We start from the raw sequence: 19790 nt of genomic DNA, 5'->3' as shown, positions 1-19790 counted from the left end.
GGACTGTGCGGGGGCAAAACGCTGGCTTGCTCTTTTTGGAAGACATCCTGGTAATCCATGTATTCAGGTGGTACAGAGCCAGTGAGGCCCAGCACGATTCTTTTCTTTGATTTCAGGTTGACGACGTCTTTGTTGTAATAGGTGTCGGCACATTTTTGAGGAAAGGTCAGAACTCGTTTTCGCCAGTCGATCCTACAATTATGGGTCTCCAGCCAAGGCATTCCCAATATCATCTGGAACTGAGGAGCACTGATGAGATCGAAGGTAATGTCCTCTTGATGCCCATCCTGCAACAGAAGCTTGACTTTCTCAGTGTATTGTGTCACCGGGCCTGATGATATCTGAGAACCATCAACTGCCGTGACTTTCACGATTTCAGCTTTTGTTGGAGAGGGAGGCCTATTCAGATAGCCAGATCATGGTCAATGTATTTACCCACAGCTGCACTGTCAATGTACGCCTCCAAGGCATGTATCTTTGACGATTGCTTGTGAGTCACCAAAAGTAACCGGAAGGACTAGATGTGAGGTCTTCACGGATTCCTTTTTCTCGCTCGACAAGTGGACCCCTACGCTTGCCAGGCATTGGAGTTGCCTGAGTCCTGTACTTCTTCTTCATAATTTTTATCCATTGCTCCAACTATTTTCTTGGGGGGTTTTACCAGACATTCACAGAGGAAATGACCTGCTTTACCACAATATAAGCAGAGCTGTTGCTGCCTTCTTTTCTCTCTTTCAGCCTTGGTAAGAGAACTCCGTAAACCCCCGATTTGCATTGGTTCCGACTGTTCGTGTGGTTTGGTCTGGTTCTCATGGGGTCACACATAAACTGACCTCCCCTTTGTTCTGGCTCGATCCATTTTCCTATTCTGCAACCTATGATCGAGTTGAAATGTTAGGTCTATATAGTCGGCACACCCCTCAGGTGGGCTCACAACTTGAGCCAACACATCTTTAAGTTCTCCACGTAACCCTCGATAAAAGAGCATAGTTCTCTTTTCTTCTGGCCAGTTGGTCTGGGCTATGAGACGATTGAAGGTTGCAATGTAGGTTAATAGGTCTTGATTCCCCTGTCTGAGTGACAACAATTTGTTGTCCAGAGCTTGTCCTTGAGTATATCTGGCAAACAATTTCTCCATCTCATGCTGAAAATCCCCAAAGTTCCAAAGCAAAGGATCATCTTGAGTGACCAATGGTATTGACCAGTTCGCCACGTTGCCTTTTAGATATGAAAGTACGAATGCAACTTTGGCTTGATCGTTAGCAAATGAAGGCGACATTGGTTCATGAATATGGCAAACTTGTTTGGATCGCTGATGAAGCGTTCGGGCGGGGCTAAAGGCACTGCTCCTGGAAGGACCACCTGAACCGGCTTTGATTGCTGTGGTGTGGAAGAATGTGGCGTGGAGGAATGGACTATCCCCGGCAAGGGAACCTGCCCTGCTTGTGCCTGTAGCATCTGTCTTGCCAAGTCATCGGTTCTTTCTCGAGTTACAATGAGATCCCTCCTTAATGCACTGGTTTCCTGCCTTGAAGCAGGTACTTCAGCCCATAATCCCCCTAGTAATTGGGCCAATAGCTCTGTCTCTGAAATCTCCATAACACCCAGGCAAGAGTTGTAGAGGCTTGGTGTTCAGTTACGCTCACCTGGTCTCTGCAGAGGCGTTGGGGCACGGTTGCAGCCCTCCCAGGAGTTAGATCACCCCATCCGGTCTTTCCCTCTGCGGATAAGTTGTGAGCGGTGGTAATTGGTGACACTGCTCCTGCGTTGATATGAGAAAAAACGTGAGTGCACTGATCGGTGATTATTGTGCCACTCAAACCCTTCTACCCAAGGTGCGATTTGTGTGGGCATGTACCGGCCCATAGGGCTCACCTGTTAATTATTGATGGTAAGCTCTCCGTCCTGCTACTTCTAGCAGGGGCGCTTGTCGATGGGATCTAGTTCCTTCACTGATCCCTGGTAAGTAACAGTCCAGTCCAGCTGTGACTATGCTTCTCCTCTCGTCTCTTTCCTTTTCCGTTTTCTCTTTGCCTCTTCTCGTTTTCTGTCTTGGTATCATTGCTCTCAATATTGCTGTTAATTCCTCAATAACGTTTTCTCTCCTGTTTACTTCCCATTAGATGGAAATGCAGTTCAACAGAAGATGTGGGGACGCAGAACGCGGCGAGGAAGAAGATGGTTGAAACCGCAATGTCTAACAGCAGGTGAGTGATGGTTTAAGGTAAAGTGCGAGGTTCGGTGGTAGCGTGACCTTAAACTGAATGTCTTTTAAGTGTCTAACCTTGCCTTTCATTTTTTCTTGCAGGTGCTGTTGTCACGGGTGAAGCGCATCGCGTTGTGGTGCCAAGAGTAAGATTTCAGCGTCCCAGAAGATTTGAAGATGAACTGCGGTGTCAAGAAGATGTCAGCGTTCTGGGAGCTTTGGAGAAGAATGTCAGGAACAACGAAGATGCGCACATGTGAGAGCAAGCTCCCCAGTTGGTAAGTATGAAAGCTGGAAGCAGGATTTCCAATGGTAAGTTTAATCCCAGGCGGCAGTGAGCGTTACGCTGCATGGAAGTGCAGAATAACGCGAAGCGTCTGCCTCAGGGATCGGAGCAGCTTATATAGCTGTGATCGTGGGCACGCCCACTAGGCCTGGCTTGCCTGCCACACCCTGCCACTCTCAGAGAGTCAGCACGTGCAAGGCAACCCAATAGCAGCAGCAGCCCCACCCTAGAGTACACATGGGGCTGCTTTAGTGATGAAAGTTACCATGTTAAATGCACCTTGTACCCAAATGAGGTGTTATGTCCCAAAATAAAAGCATTCTTGTCGCAAATAAATGTTGTTGGTTATTTTTATTCATGAGCCTGGTGCCAAAGGCCAAACACCAGGACTGTGTCCATCCGGGGCCCCTCTGCAGGTGGCCCTTAAATGTTTGTGTTCTTGGCCCGATGACCATGACACCTGGTTGTACTCAGTCACAAATCTAATAGTTTCATCCTTAGGGGCTAGCTTCTACTTTGGATGGAGGAGGCTGCTTCTCGGGGCGCTGCTGGCTTTGCTGATTACTGAGTTGATGCTTGCTGGTTTATAGCCTCTGTTGAGGAAGCGATTCTTCAAAAGACTGCATTTTGCAAGATAGGTTTCACTGCTGCTGCAATTTCTTTTGGCTCTTATGAATTCGCCCTTGAGTATGTTCTCTATGACTGATTTTCTGTGGCAGCTGCTGGAAAAGAGGACTGAGTTAACCTCTGTTGGTTTCCTGTACATTTTTGTCTGTATTGCATTGATGCCAAATGAGATGCTTATGTCTAGGGAATCAATAGAGTGTTGCCTTTGGGTACCAGTTAGTTCAATTCCAAAGCTATTGCTATTGAGATATTCTTTGAAAGCGTATAGTTGATCCATTGTGCCTGACCATATCATCAGTATATCGTCAATGAACCTGTACCACTTGTAGATGTAGGGGCTAAAGTCCCTGTTACTGAAGGCGTGCACTTGCTCGTACCAGCTCATGAACAGGTTAGCGATCACTGATGCATAGATTGCCCCCATTGCAATGCCATTTGTCTATCTATAGTATTCCCCATCAAAAAGGAACACATTATTTGTCAGTGAGAATTCAAGGAGTTCTCTAGTCATTACTAGACACGGTCAACCATACCATCCTACTCAACCGTCTCCGTGAAAACCTGGGTATCACTGATCAGGCTCTGGCCTGGCTGAACTCTTTCCTCTCAGATCGACCCTCCCAGGTCCAACTTGGGTCCTTCCCTTCATCTATCTTCCTCTCTACCTGTGGTGTTCCCCAGGGGTCTAACCTCTCGCCCTGGCTTTTCAACCAATACCTGGCAACTCTCACCCACTGCATTGACATTTTCTGCTCAAATTTCCAGTGCTACGCTGACGACACTCAACTCATTTTCAGGCTGCCCTCTCCCACCTCCTCTCCCTCTCTCATCTCTGATTGCCTAACTGCCATTCAAGATTGGTGTGCCGCCAATGATCTTTGTCTGAATGCCAGCAAGACGGAGATCCTCCTCATCGGCACACCTTCACCATCCTTTCCCCTCACTCTCTGGGCGGCCTCCCTTGGCCCTCCTCCTACCCCCACCTGCGAGGCTAAGAACCTCTGGGTCATCTTTGACTCCACCCTTTCCTTCTCCGCCCACATCTCTGAGGTCTCTAAAAAGTCAAATTTCCGACTGCACCTCCTCAGAGGTACTCTGCCTTTCCTCTCCTTCCCCCAGAAGCTCATAGTATCTCAAGCTCTGGTTCTCTCTAGCTTGGACTATTGTAACAGCCTCTTTCTAAATCTACCTGCCTCTACTCTCCGCCCTCTGCAACTAATCCAGAACAGGACTGCAAGACTTGTCCTTGGCCTCAAGCCCTGGGATCATATCTCTCCAGCTCTGAAATCTCTCCACTGGCTCCCAGTGGATGCAAGGATTACATTCAAAACCCTCTGCATTGTCCATAAGGCTTTCTGGGGCCTGGGTCCAAAATACCTTCAGCTATCCCTCCGCAAATACCTCCCCTCTTGAGCTCTTCGCTCCTCTACCTCCAACTCACTCAGGGTCAGTCGTTTTTCTAAGAAACGAGCTGGGGATAGATCTCTGTCTTCGGCTGGGGCCTCCCTCTGGAACAGCCTCCCTGCCACTGCCACTCTAAAACTTGAGGAGAGCCATCTCCCGTTCGAGAAGCACCTCAAGACCTTCCTCTTTTCTTCTGCCTTCGCTCCCCCTCTCCCCTGCTGATCTGTTCTCTCTTGGCACCGTGCACCTGGCCACCCTCTGTCTTTTGGACCCAGGTACCTGCTCATCCTGCCACCCTCCCGCACTGCCTCCGGGCCACCCCTTGCACTGGGGTCTGTATCTGTACCCATACAGCCCCCCCTTTTTCTTCCTGCACTAATCGGACCTACCCTGTCTGCTGCCTTAAACCTAGCACTTGCAAATTGCTGGCTGCATTACCACTGTTTGTTGCCTTTATTATTTATGTATTGTTATTTATCTGTTTCTCCTCTGCTTCGCACTTTCCACCTCTCCCCCCTTTCATGCACTTTTCCCCTCCCCCCTCTCCCATGCACTTGCGCGTTCTCAATGTCACTGGGCCTAGTAAGATCGCTGTTTTGTTCTCCCCTGTACCCCTCCCTTGCCTTGTCACGCTCTGAAACACTTCTGTACGAGCGCGATAGAAATAAAATATCAATCAATCAATCAATTACTAGATGTGAGTAATAAGAGGCCAAAGCTTTTACAAAGGCATAGTCAATCACTTCAAGCGCTAGAGTGTGCTTGATGGCGCTATACAGTGCTCTTACAGCTAGTGTCACTAGGAGATATCCTGGCTCTCAGGTGACTTCTTGTAAGATCAGAGGGTGTGCATGGTATCAGGTAGGTATGTGGGAATCTTGGGTACCTCATTTTGGATTATGTTATTGATGTATTCTGCCATGGGCTCTGTGACACTCATGATTGGTCTGTCTTCCAGGATGTTGACATAGGCTTTATGTACTTTAGGGAGAAAATAGATTGTTGGTACTCTCAGATGGTCAATCTTTAGATATTTCTGTTCAACATCTCTCAGAAGTCCTCGTTTGTGCCACTTGCACACCAAGTCAGTTGCTAGTTGTTTAATCATAGATAAAGGATTGGAGGCTAGGGTTTCATAGCAAAAGCGTGTACCTAGATGTGTTAGTCCCATTTTGATGTAATCTTCCCTATCCATGATTGCTATATTACCTCCCTTATCTGCCTCTTTAATGAGTATGTCCGGGTTGTACTTGATGGCCATAAGGGCTTGTAGTTCTTGGGCATTTAGTTTGGCGTATCCCTTTTTCTTGTTCCTTTTGTTGGTAGCTTCTAGTTTTTCTAAGTCACATGAGACAGCCTTGGAGAACATGTCTATGGCATTGTCTCCTTGAAAGTTGGGCATGAAGGTGGATTTTCTCTTGAGTTCTGGGATGTTTAAAGAACAGTCTTCAATGTCATGTTCCTCCATTATTGCCAATGTGGACAGTTCCTCTTCGGGTACTGAGCTTTGTAGGTTCACCAGTACATGCGTTTGTTCCAAGTTGTCCATGGTGACCTCGCTTATTTGTGGTTTGGTTTTATTTTTCTTGGTCCACTCTACTGTATTTGCCAAAAAATTTGATTTACATTTTCTTGTAAATTTAAAAAGATCAATGTGGGCATTAGAATGGTCCATAGAACTAGTTGGTGCAAATGATAGTCCCTTGTTGAGCATACTGATTTCTTTATCTGACAGGGCATGTTGAGATAAATTGAAAACAAGGTTTACCACCTCTGTTTCCTTTTCTGCAGTTGAGTCTGTGATCTCGTTAGTCTGAGGATTCCCTCATTCTCTGCTTTATGGCCTCTTACGTCCGCCTCTCTTGCCTCTTGATCTGATCTTACCGTTGCGGTATTGGCCTCTAGATGAGCCTGGAATTGTACATGCTTGGTGTTTGTCTGGTTCCTTTCTTGTATTTTTTTATCTGATCTAAACAATTGTACCCCTTCATGTTGTTGACTGAGGGGGCTATTGTACTTGTACTTGTTGTTCTTCCTGTTGATGTCATTGGTTGGTTCTCAGTGATGTTCTCAGGTTCACTGTATACGTCCGAGCTTCCAGGTGAGCTGTTGGGGGTGCTGTCTCTGGATGAGGTCCTATAGTGTTAATCATATTTTGGTTGAAAAGTTAAAACCCTGTTATCACTATAATCTTGTTCGTCCCTTGATAACTTCATGCATTTCCTTATCTTGACTTCGTCCTGATGTGTCTTGAGGATGTCATACATTATTTGTTATTTTTTTTATTTAGAGCTTGTTGGTGATTTGCTTGTTTCGATCTCATCCTTCAGGATATCAATTGCTGTTACGACTCTCTTATGCTCTCTATCGGCATGTTCAAACAATAGTGCCAACATGATTTTGACAAAGGTGGTTAGCAGCCATCCATGGCTGAATCAGAGAATAAGTATTATTGAGGGTGTTTGAATCCTCTGCATAATCACCTGTGAGTGGGATCAGAATTTGGGTGTTGTTAGCATAGTTAGAGTAGGCTATGCTGAGGGAGTCCAACATGTCGAAGAGGAGTCTGGTTTTGGAGAGGGTGGGGGAGATACACGGCCCTAGTGGTACCCCGCAGGGGATAGGGGCTGGGGGGGCATTGATGTTTTCTGCGAATATCTCCATGAATTTACCTTCCAGAAAGGAGGAAATCCAGGCAGTAGCCCTGGAGGAGAAGTTGGAAGAGGTCATGAGGTGGTGGCATAGGATTTTATGATTGAACAGGTCAAAGGCAACAGACAAATATAGGAGAGGGAGGAGTGCAGATTTACCCTCGTCTCTGATCTCATCCAGCTGATTTTTCAGGTCCAGGAGGGTGCCATGGCCAGGGCGGAAGCCAGATTGGCACATTCCTAAGATGTGGTTGGTTTCAAGTAAATTCTGTACTTGCAGGTAGGCTGCTCGGTCCAGGATTTTAAGCCACAAGGGAACTTTTGTGATCAGCCTGTAGTTGGTGGAAATAGCTGGGTCTAAGGGTGTTTTTTTCAGGAGGTGGAGGACCCAGGCTTCTTTGAGGCTGGCTGCCACTATGCTTGAGGAGAAGGAGGCATTTTTGAAGGCAGTGATGATAGGGGTAAGTATTTCTGTGCAGTCTTTGATGAGGGTGGCTGGGCAGATGCCTCCTTTGCATTTTGAGGGTTTACGATTTGATAATTTGTAATGCTTTGGTTTCTGTTAGATCTTTGAAGCAGAACTGGGTGAGGGAGAGGTTGGGTGAGCTGAGTGATATGCTGGTGGGGGAGGCGAGAGGGACCATATGGTGTTGCAAAACAAGAAATGTTTTTTTGGAACAACAAAAGAGGGTGAGTCAAATGCTCCATCTCTATACATTTTCTTTATATAAAAATGAACTATTAAAATATAGCCCTTCTTTGAATTCGCTCCTCAAACTCAATATCTCTCTTTCTTTCTTTTCTTCAGAACTGTCATGATGCCTGCCCCCGGAAGACCAGACCAGGCCCAGCAGCCCCGGAAGCAGGCATCATGCAACTTGGAGCATGCCCAAAAGCCCCAGTTAGGGGCTGTTTGGGTACAGTCCTGGCGCCTATGGCGCCAGGCTCATAAACATAAAGTCAGTCCTGGCGCCATGGGCGCCAGGCTCATTATTGATAACTTACCTGAAGCAGACCATGCTGCATACTCACCTGAGGCAGACCATGCTGCATGAAGACTCAAGCCAAATGAGGCTTAGGAGGGACTATTTTACTGAAGGGACTATTTTGTTACTTGGGTGGGGCTGTGGAAGAATACTTACCTGGATCTTCTTCCAAGGCTATTTAAACCACGCCCGGACAGCCACACGTGCTTCGCGTTATTCTGCTTGCTGCAGCGTAACGCTCACCGTGTTTTCAGCAGCTCCAGTCTTCAGCCACGCCCGCTTCAGTCCTGGGACTCCTGAAACAAGAAGACAAAAGGATAAAGGTTAGAACAGGAGTTTTAACTTTAATCCTTACCTGAATCCTGATCCATTTCGCCACGGAACTGAAAGACAGAAGTCTTTGAAGCATTGCTTCGCATTCCTACGGCGCCGCGCTGAACTCACCTGCTTGGCGGTACTTCAGCATTCCATCACGCTCCCTCCATCTCGCGGCCGCCCTCCGACACCTAAGGAGACAAAGAAAGCAAGGTGAGCAAGGGGACTCTCTAAGGCCATACAAGCTACCCCCAAGGACTTACCTGATTTACCACGGGAGGTACTCACCACATTTCGGGTCGGCGCAGTCAACTCTGCTTCATCACCGTACCCCGGCCCCTAAGGGGAGAAAGCAAGGACAATACCAGTTACCCCTCACAAAACTTACCTGATTTACCACGGGGGTCTCACCTCATCTCGGGTCGGCACAGTCAACTCTGCTTCATCGCCGTACCCCGGCCCCTAAGGGGAAAAAACACAATAGACTTCCTTGAATCTTACCGAGTGCCATTTGGAAATCTTCGAGTGGATTAATCGGCAACTTGCAAGGAATAGGACAGAGTGAAGAGCAGACATTTGAACTCTTATGAACAATTGGACTTTAGAGTCAATACTGGAACTCACCAATTCCTCTACGCCAGTGAAGTAACTGGTCATCAACGCGCCCCTGCGGTCGACGCAGGATGGAGAGCCCATCCTTCCAAACCATCAGGTGAGACTAAGGAGGGGACATCAAGAGTGATCAGTGGGAAGACAACGGGAGTGGGGAAGGTGGGTTGACACTCAATTCCACGGGTGGTTAATTCCTCTTCTCCTTTGCAGAAGAATATTCTTGCGAGCCAAACAAACTAGGCTGAGCGGGCCAGTCCAGTCAGTCATCTCGGCGCTACACGTCACGCTGGTGGAAATAACAGCGGCCCAGTTCCGGTCGACGCCCCCGTGGGAACCAGGTGAGCGTAACAAGAACTTTCTTTTCTCTCCTGATGAACCATTGCCACTAGCAATGGGGAAACACGTGTTGAGAAAAATCACTGCAATTGTTATTTTGAAGATCACATTGACAACTACTGTTTGAGAGAGAAATCATTGCAAATGTTATTTTGAAGATAACATTGACAACTACTGTGTGCAAATTGACATCATTTAATTTTGAGTGAAAAAGTTAGTGTAGGATTACATTCACAAAACATTGTTTATTATCAATGGTGTGATGTAACACCTTGATGTATCTATAATTCTATATGCAATCATAATAAAAAACATTTTTGGATCTATAAACCTAAAGAAAATCTCAGTGAAATACATTATTCATTGACTCACCAACAAACCAACAAGCATCTTATGGGTCACTGATTATTTAGGTTGGCACATTTGAGTTTTCTTCCCATTCGTATGTATTTTGACTATTGGTGTGTGTGGCAGCCACGTATTTTTGGAAGAACCTGTGCTTGACAACCACTATTTCTGTCACTTTAACTTTCAAAATATAAAAGAGGAAGCACCAAGGGAGAGCTTTGTAGGCTGCAACGTCTATTTTCTAAACTAATATCTTGGCCGTGTCTTACCACCATCATTAAGAGTGGTTGTCTTATTTTAGTATCTTATGTGAATATGTGACCAATGGTAGTAGGGTTGGTGCACAAAGGGAAGTTAGGGGGGGCTAATATTTAAGCTCCCGGGTTGTATGTCTGGAGCAAGTATTCTTTTATCGGGAACCTAAAATAAACCAGGGGGTATTAGTTATGTACAGGTGAAAGATACATCCAGTGGAATAATAATAATAATGAAGTTATGTTACAGAAACGCATTAAACTCATGTTCAGTATTTAGGCCATGTTCCACATTTCTGGTTTTGCACATAAATCGCGCTTCATACTGGCACAACTTCAGTTCTCGATTCCTGCCCTGGGAGTCGCATTTGAGCAAATCAAGGCCCACAAACTTGATATCTGTCTTTTTGTCCATTTGGTGAACTTCCTGCCAGTGGACAGCCAATGGATACCTGGCGTCAGCTGTTTTAAGTGAGTTCATGTGTTCCCGTATTCTCGTCCTCAGTTCTCAAATAGTACTGCCAATGTACTTGCACTGGCACACATTCGTTCTACAGTTAATGAACTGCTTAATACAGTGATTATAGTTGGTGCTGAATTGTACTTGGTCAGTACTGAGTGGGTGGGAGCACATTGAGCAAGTCCCACATTTATGGAAACCCAATTTGGTTCGTTTATTTAGCCAATTGTCAGAGGTGGGGGGTAAGGGTGCCATAAAGGAAGGACTCAGCATATACTTAAGAGTTGGAGCTCTTGAGTACGAAAGTTGTGGTCTATCAAAGATCCAATACTGAATATCTCTATCAATGGCTAGAATATGCCAGTGCTTCTGTAATATTTTCTGATATTTGAAGCTATCATGGTGTTACGCTCACCTGGTCTCTTCGCAGGCGTTGGGGCACTGTTTTAGCCCTCCCAGGAGTTAGATCACCCCCATCCGGTCTTTCCCTCTGCGGATAAGTTATGAGTGGCGGTAATTGGTGACACTGCTCCTGCGTGGATATGAGAAAACGCTAGTGCACTGATCAGTGATTATTGTGTCGCTCAAACCCTTCTACCCAAGGTGCAATTCCTGTGGGCATGTACCGGCTCATAGGGCTCACCTATTAATTATTGATGGTAAGCTCTCCGTCTTGGCCTTAGTCAAATGTTCTGTCGCTTCCTCAAGAACTTAAGTGATGGTTTTATGCAAGGTTTCTATTGCTGGCATTTCCAAAGTATTAGGTGGATCAAATACTGATGTCCACGGATGTCTTCCATGCACAGTATAGAATGGAGTTTGTCCCGTACTTGTGTGAACAGAGTTGTATGCATACTCGGCTACCCAGAGTATGTTTTTCCAGGAGTCCTCGGAGTGCTGTAACATGCATCTTAAATACTGCTCTAATGTCTGATTAGTTTGTTCGGTTTGCCCATCAGTTTGAGGGTGATGGCTTGTGGACAACCGGACGTCAATTTTGGCCATTGTACAACACTTTCTCCAAAATGCGAAAACAAATTGAGTCCCACAAACCAATATTAAAATTGATGGAAATCCATATAATTGAACAATTTGTTCTAGAAACACCGTAGTGAGAGTCCATGCAGTTGGGAGTCCCGTCAGAGGGATGAAATGGGCCATTATAGGATAAATCAGCAGTAACTAAGATGGTGTTTTAACCATTGCAGGGAGGAATATCCGTAATAAAGTCCATTGACAGTGTATGCCAAGGTGCTGGTGGTACCATCAAGGTACGTAGTAAGCCAGCAAGGTTCTGTTTCTGAGACTTGTGTTGTGCGCAGACACCACAGGTTGCAACAAACTGAGCAATGTCTTTTCTCCAAGTTGGCCACCAGTAGTTTTGCTTTATCTTATCCTGAGTTTTGGCTATTCCTGGATGTCCTTCCACTAATGAATCATGATAGTTCATGATGATTTGGTTTTGCAGTTTCTTGTCCTGGATATATAAGCGTCCTTGAAAATATGGTAGATTGTTTTCGATGGTGTACCGGTCTCCCTTTAAAAGCCATTCCTCTTGTGGTGACTGATTCATCTGGGATCTTAAACTGGTTTTTAAGTCATCTTTACACGTGGTGGCGGAGATTTTGGTTTGATTTGTTCCTCGGGAATGATGGCCACAGGATCTGATGTTGTAAAAGCCCCTTTTTCTTCACTCATGCATGATAGTGCGCCTGCCTTTCCATTCTGTACTCCAGATCTATAGGTGATAATAAAGTCGCATTCTGTGAAAAAGAGAGCCCAACAAAGTTGACGCGAGGATTGTGCTTTGGCAGTCTTCAAGTATTGTAAATTACGGTGGTCCATGATGAGGGGTACCGTGTGTCTTGCCCCAAGCAGATAATGTCTCCATGCCTTGAATGCTGCTTTGATCGCCAGTAGTTCCTTATCCGTGATTGTGTAATTCATCTCGGGGGCAGAGAACTTGCAAGACCAGAATGCGACGGGATGTAACTGTCCTGTTTCTGGGTCTCGTTGGGACAATACCGCTCCCATGGCTATGTTTGAAGCATCTTTTTCAACCACATATGGCAGATCTGGTTGAGGGTGTCGAAGAACTGGTGCTGTGGTAAATGCTAGTTTCAGCTTCCGAAAGGCTTCTTCAGCTTCTGTGGACCAATGGAATTTCTTGTTCTTTCTCAGCAGGGAAGTAATTGGGTGTATGATTTGTGAGAACCCAGGTATAAATCGAAGATAGAAATTAGCGAATCCGAGCACACTTTGTACTCCTTTTGTGGATGTTGGTGAAGGCCATTGGAGGATTGTGTCTACCTTTCGCGTGTCCATATGTATGCCCTGTGGTGTGAGCATAAAACCGAGAAATTCGACCTTGGTCATATGGAAGAACATTTTTTCCAGCTTGGCATACAACTGGTGTTGTCAAAGCTTTTCTAGACCTGCCCGGACATGACCAACATGTTCTTCCTTGGAATTTGAGTAGATGAGAATGTCATCTATGTAATCAAGTGCGCAAACTTCCAATAGTTCATGGAGCATGTCATTCATACAGAATTGGAACGCCGCAGGGGCGTTACATAACCCGAAGGGCATGACCTGGTATTTGAAGAGGCCATATTTCATGTGAAAGGCCATCTCCTTTTTTAACTCTCACAAGATGGTAGGCCCCTCGTAAATCCAGCTTTGTGTAAATCTGAGCTTGTTTCACCTGATCCAGGAGTTCTGGTAAGGGGTAACGTTTTTTTTACGGTGATCTGATTGATTGGTTTGTAGTCAATACAGGTTCTTAAGTCCCCCTCCTTTTTAGGCATGAAGAAGAGGGGCGATGAAGCAGGAGACTTCGATGGACGGATAAAACCATTTGCCAGATACTGATCCAGGTAAGTTCTAAGGTGTTGGTTTCCTGCTCTGTTAGAGCGTAAATCTGGCTACAGGGAATCTGGGCTCCGGGTACAAAGTCTATTTGGCAACCGTAGGGACTGTGCGGGGGCAAAACGCTGGCTTGCTCTTTTTGGAAGACATCCTGGTAATCCATGTATTCAGGTGGTACAGAGCCAGTGAGGCCCAGCACGATTCTTTTCTTTGATTTCAGGTTGACGACGTCTTTGTTGTAATAGGTGTCGGCACATTTTTGAGGAAAGGTCAGAACTCGTTTTCGCCAGTCGATCCTACAATTATGGGTCTCCAGCCAAGGCATTCCCAATATCATCTGGAACTGAGGAGCACTGATGAGATCGAAGGTAATGTCCTCTTGATGCCCATCCTACAACAGAAGCTTGACTTTCTCAGTGTATTGTGTCACCGGGCCTGATGATATCTGAGAACCATCAACTGCCGTGACTTTCACGATTTCAGCTTTTGTTGGAGAGGGAGGCCTATTCAGATAGCCAGATCATGGTCAATGTATTTACCCACAGCTGCACTGTCAATGTACGCCTCCAAGGCATGTATCTTTGACGATTGCTTGTGAGTCACCAAAAGTAACCGGAAGGACTAGATGTGAGGTCTTCACGGATTCCTTTTTCTCGCTCGACAAGTGGACCCCTACGCTTGCCAGGCATTGGAGTTGCCTGAGTCCTGTACTTCTTCTTCATAATTTTTATCCATTGCTCCAACTATTTTCTTGGGGGGTTTTACCAGACATTCACAGAGGAAATGACCTGCTTTACCACAATATAAGCAGAGCTGTTGCTGCCTTCTTTTCTCTCTTTCAGCCTTGGTAAGAGAACTCCGTAAACCCCCGATTTGCATTGGTTCCGACTGTTCGTGTGGTTTGGTCTGGTTCTCATGGGGTCACACATAAACTGACCTCCCCTTTGTTCTGGCTCGATCCATTTTCCTATTCTGCAACCTATGATCGAGTTGAAATGTTAGGTCTATATAGTCGGCACACCCCTCAGGTGGGCTCACAACTTGAGCCAACACATCTTTAAGTTCTCCACGTAACCCTCGATAAAAGAGCATAGTTCTCTTTTCTTCTGGCCAGTTGGTCTGGGCTATGAGACGATTGAAGGTTGCAATGTAGGTTAATAGGTCTTGATTCCCCTGTCTGAGTGACAACAATTTGTTGTCCAGAGCTTGTCCTTGAGTATATCTGGCAAACAATTTCTCCATCTCATGCTGAAAATCCCCAAAGTTCCAAAGCAAAGGATCATCTTGAGTGACCAATGGTATTGACCAGTTCGCCACGTTGCCTTTTAGATATGAAAGTACGAATGCAACTTTGGCTTGATCGTTAGCAAATGAAGGCGACATTGGTTCATGAATATGGCAAACTTGTTTGGATCGCTGATGAAGCGTTCGGGCGGGGCTAAAGGCACTGCTCCTGGAAGGACCACCTGAACCGGCTTTGATTGCTGTGGTGTGGAAGAATGTGGCGTGTAGGAATGGACTATCCCCGGCAAGGGAACCTGCCCTGCTTGTGCCTGTAGCATCTGTCTTGCCAAGTCATCGGTTCTTTCTCGAGTTACAATGAGATCCCTCCTTAATGCACTGGTTTCCTGCCTTGAAGCAGGTACTTCAGCCCATAATCCCCCTAGTAATTGGGCCAATAGCTCTGTCTCTGAAATCTCCATAACACCCAGGCAAGAGTTGTAGAGGCTTGGTGTTCAGTTACGCTCACCTGGTCTCTGCAGAGGCGTTGGGGCACGGTTGCAGCCCTCCCAGGAGTTAGATCACCCCATCCGGTCTTTCCCTCTGCGGATAAGTTGTGAGCGGTGGTAATTGGTGACACTGCTCCTGCGTTGATATGAGAAAAAACGTGAGTGCACTGATCGGTGATTATTGTGCCACTCAAACCCTTCTACCCAAGGTGCGATTTGTGTGGGCATGTACCGGCCCATAGGGCTCACCTGTTAATTATTGATGGTAAGCTCTCCGTCCTGCTACTTCTAGCAGGGGCGCTTGTCGATGGGATCTAGTTCCTTCACTGATCCCTGGTAAGTAACAGTCCAGTCCAGCTGTGACTATGCTTCTCCTCTCGTCTCTTTCCTTTTCCGTTTTCTCTTTGCCTCTTCTCGTTTTCTGTCTTGGTATCATTGCTCTCAATATTGCTGTTAATTCCTCAATAACGTTTTCTCTCCTGTTTACTTCCCATTAGATGGAAATGCAGTTCAACAGAAGATGTGGGGACGCAGAACGCGGCGAGGAAGAAGATGGTTGAAACCGCAATGTCTAACAGCAGGTGAGTGATGGTTTAAGGTAAAGTGCGAGGTTCGGTGGTAGCGTGACCTTAAACTGAATGTCTTTTAAGTGTCTAACCTTGCCTTTCATTTTTTCTTGCAGGTGCTGTTGTCACGGGTGAAGCGCATCGCGTTGTGGTGCCAAGAGTAAGATTTCAGCGTCCCAGAAGATTTGAAGATGAACTGCGGTGTCAAGAAGATGTCAGCGTTCTGGGAGCTTTGGAGAAGAATGTCAGGAACAACGAAGATGCGCACATGTGAGAGCAAGCTCCCCAGTTGGTAAGTATGAAAGCTGGAAGCAGGATTTCCAATGGTAAGTTTAATCCCAGGCGGCAGTGAGCGTTACGCTGCATGGAAGTGCAGAATAACGCGAAGCGTCTGCCTCAGGGATCGGAGCAGCTTATATAGCTGTGATCGTGGGCACGCCCACTAGGCCTGGCTTGCCTGCCACACCCTGCCACTCTCAGAGAGTCAGCACGTGCAAGGCAACCCAATAGCAGCAGCAGCCCCACCCTAGAGTACACATGGGGCTGCTTTAGTGATGAAAGTTACCATGTTAAATGCACCTTGTACCCAAATGAGGTGTTATGTCCCAAAATAAAAGCATTCTTGTCGCAAATAAATGTTGTTGGTTATTTTTATTCATGAGCCTGGTGCCAAAGGCCAAAGACACCAGGACTGTGTCCATCCGGGGCCCCTCTGCAGGTGGCCCTTAAATGTTTGTGTTCTTGGCCCGATGACCATGACACCTGGTTGTACTCAGTCACAAATCTAATAGTTTCATCCTTAGGGGCTAGCTTCTACTTTGGATGGAGGAGGCTGCTTCTCGGGGCGCTGCTGGCTTTGCTGATTGCTGAGTTGATGCTTGCTGGTTTATAGCCTCTGTTGAGGAAGCGATTCTTCAAAAGACTGCATTTTGCAAGATAGGTTTCACTGCTGCTGCAATTTCTTTTGGCTCTTATGAATTCGCCCTTGAGTATGTTCTCTATGACTGATTTTCTGTGGCAGCTGCTGGAAAAGAGGACTGAGTTAACCTCTGTTGGTTTCCTGTACATTTTTGTCTGTATTGCATTGATGCCAAATGAGATGCTTATGTCTAGGGAATCAATAGAGTGTTGCCTTTGGGTACCAGTTAGTTCAATTCCAAAGCTATTGCTATTGAGATATTCTTTGAAAGCGTATAGTTGATCCATTGTGCCTGACCATATCATCAGTATATCGTCAATGAACCTGTACCACTTGTAGATGTAGGGGCTAAAGTCCCTGTTACTGAAGGCGTGCACTTGCTCGTACCAGCTCATGAACAGGTTAGCGATCACTGATGCATAGATTGCCCCCATTGCAATGCCATTTGTCTATCTATAGTATTCCCCATCAAAAAGGAACACATTATTTGTCAGTGAGAATTCAAGGAGTTCTCTAGTCATTACTAGACACGGTCAACCATACCATCCTACTCAACCGTCTCCGTGAAAACCTGGGTATCACTGATCAGGCTCTGGCCTGGCTGAACTCTTTCCTCTCAGATCGACCCTCCCAGGTCCAACTTGGGTCCTTCCTTTCATCTATCTTCCTCTCTACCTGTGGTGTTCCCCAGGGGTCTAACCTCTCGCCCTGGCTTTTCAACCAATACCTGGCAACTCTCACCCACTGCATTGACATTTTCTGCTCAAATTTCCAGTGCTACGCTGACGACACTCAACTCATTTTCAGGCTGCCCTCTCCCACCTCCTCTCCCTCTCTCATCTCTGATTGCCTAACTGCCATTCAAGATTGGTGTGCCGCCAATGATCTTTGTCTGAATGCCAGCAAGACGGAGATCCTCCTCATCGGCACACCTTCACCATCCTTTCCCCTCACTCTCTGGGCGGCCTCCCTTGGCCCTCCTCCTACCCCCACCTGCGAGGCTAAGAACCTCTGGGTCATCTTTGACTCCACCCTTTCCTTCTCCGCCCACATCTCTGAGGTCTCTAAAAAGTCAAATTTCCGACTGCACCTCCTCAGAGGTACTCTGCCTTTCCTCTCCTTCCCCCAGAAGCTCATAGTATCTCAAGCTCTGGTTCTCTCTAGCTTGGACTATTGTAACAGCCTCTTTCTAAATCTACCTGCCTCTACTCTCCGCCCTCTGCAACTAATCCAGAACAGGACTGCAAGACTTGTCCTTGGCCTCAAGCCCTGGGATCATATCTCTCCAGCTCTGAAATCTCTCCACTGGCTCCCAGTGGATGCAAGGATTACATTCAAAACCCTCTGCATTGTCCATAAGGCTTTCTGGGGCCTGGGTCCAAAATACCTTCAGCTATCCCTCCGCAAATACCTCCCCTCTTGAGCTCTTCGCTCCTCTACCTCCAACTCACTCAGGGTCAGTCGTTTTTCTAAGAAACGAGCTGGGGATAGATCTCTGTCTTCGGCTGGGGCCTCCCTCTGGAACAGCCTCCCTGCCACTGCCACTCTAAAACTTGAGGAGAACCATCTCCCGTTCGAGAAGCACCTCAAGACCTTCCTCTTTTCTTCTGCCTTCGCTCCCCCTCTCCCCTGCTGATCTGTTCTCTCTTGGCACCGTGCACCTGGCCACCCTCTGTCTTTTGGACCCAGGTACCTGCTCATCCTGCCACCCTCCCGCACTGCCTCCGGGCCACCCCTTGCACTGGGGTCTGTATCTGTACCCATACAGCCCCCCCTTTTTCTTCCTGCACTAATCGGACCTACCCTGTCTGCTGCCTTAAACCTAGCACTTGCAAATTGCTGGCTGCATTACCACTGTTTGTTGCCTTTATTATTTATGTATTGTTATTTATCTGTTTCTCCTCTGCTTCGCACTTTCCACCTCTCCCCCCTTCCATGCACTTTTCCCCTCCCCCCTCTCCCATGCACTTGCGCGTTCTCAATGTCACTGGGCCTAGTAAGATCGCTGTTTTGTTCTCCCCTGTACCCCTCCCTTGCCTTGTCACGCTCTGAAACACTTCTGTACGAGCGCGATAGAAATAAAATATCAATCAATCAATCAATTACTAGATGTGAGTAATAAGAGGCCAAAGCTTTTACAAAGGCATAGTCAATCACTTCAAGCGCTAGAGTGTGCTTGATGGCGCTATACAGTGCTCTTACAGCTAGTGTCACTAGGAGATATCCTGGCTCTCAGGTGACTTCTTGTAAGATCAGAGGGTGTGCATGGTATCAGGTAGGTATGTGGGAATCTTGGGTACCTCATTTTGGATTATGTTATTGATGTATTCTGCCATGGGCTCTGTGACACTCATGATTGGTCTGTCTTCCAGGATGTTGACATAGGCTTTATGTACTTTAGGGAGAAAATAGATTGTTGGTACTCTCAGATGGTCAATCTTTAGATATTTCTGTTCAACATCTCTCAGAAGTCCTCGTTTGTGCCACTTGCACACCAAGTCAGTTGCTAGTTGTTTAATCATAGATAAAGGATTGGAGGCTAGGGTTTCATAGCAAAAGCGTGTACCTAGATGTGTTAGTCCCATTTTGATGTAATCTTCCCTATCCATGATTGCTATATTACCTCCCTTATCTGCCTCTTTAATGAGTATGTCCGGGTTGTACTTGATGGCCATAAGGGCTTGTAGTTCTTGGGCATTTAGTTTGGCGTATCCCTTTTTCTTGTTCCTTTTGTTGGTAGCTTCTAGTTTTTCTAAGTCACATGAGACAGCCTTGGAGAACATGTCTATGGCATTGTCTCCTTGAAAGTTGGGCATGAAGGTGGATTTTCTCTTGAGTTCTGGGATGTTTAAAGAACAGTCTTCAATGTCATGTTCCTCCATTATTGCCAATGTGGACAGTTCCTCTTCGGGTACTGAGCTTTGTAGGTTCACCAGTACATGCGTTTGTTCCAAGTTGTCCATGGTGACCTCGCTTATTTGTGGTTTGGTTTTATTTTTCTTGGTCCACTCTACTGTATTTGCCAAAAAATTTGATTTACATTTTCTTGTAAATTTAAAAAGATCAATGTGGGCATTAGAATGGTCCATAGAACTAGTTGGTGCAAATGATAGTCCCTTGTTGAGCATACTGATTTCTTTATCTGACAGGGCATGTTGAGATAAATTGAAAACAAGGTTTACCACCTCTGTTTCCTTTTCTGCAGTTGAGTCTGTGATCTCG

The sequence above is a fragment of the Ambystoma mexicanum genome, chromosome 12 (assembly GCF_040938575.1).
Source record: "Ambystoma mexicanum isolate Mex_15411 chromosome 12, UKY_AmexF1_1, whole genome shotgun sequence".
Classification (NCBI taxonomy): domain Eukaryota; kingdom Metazoa; phylum Chordata; class Amphibia; order Caudata; family Ambystomatidae; genus Ambystoma; species Ambystoma mexicanum.
This window is presented reverse-complemented; position numbering follows the sequence as displayed.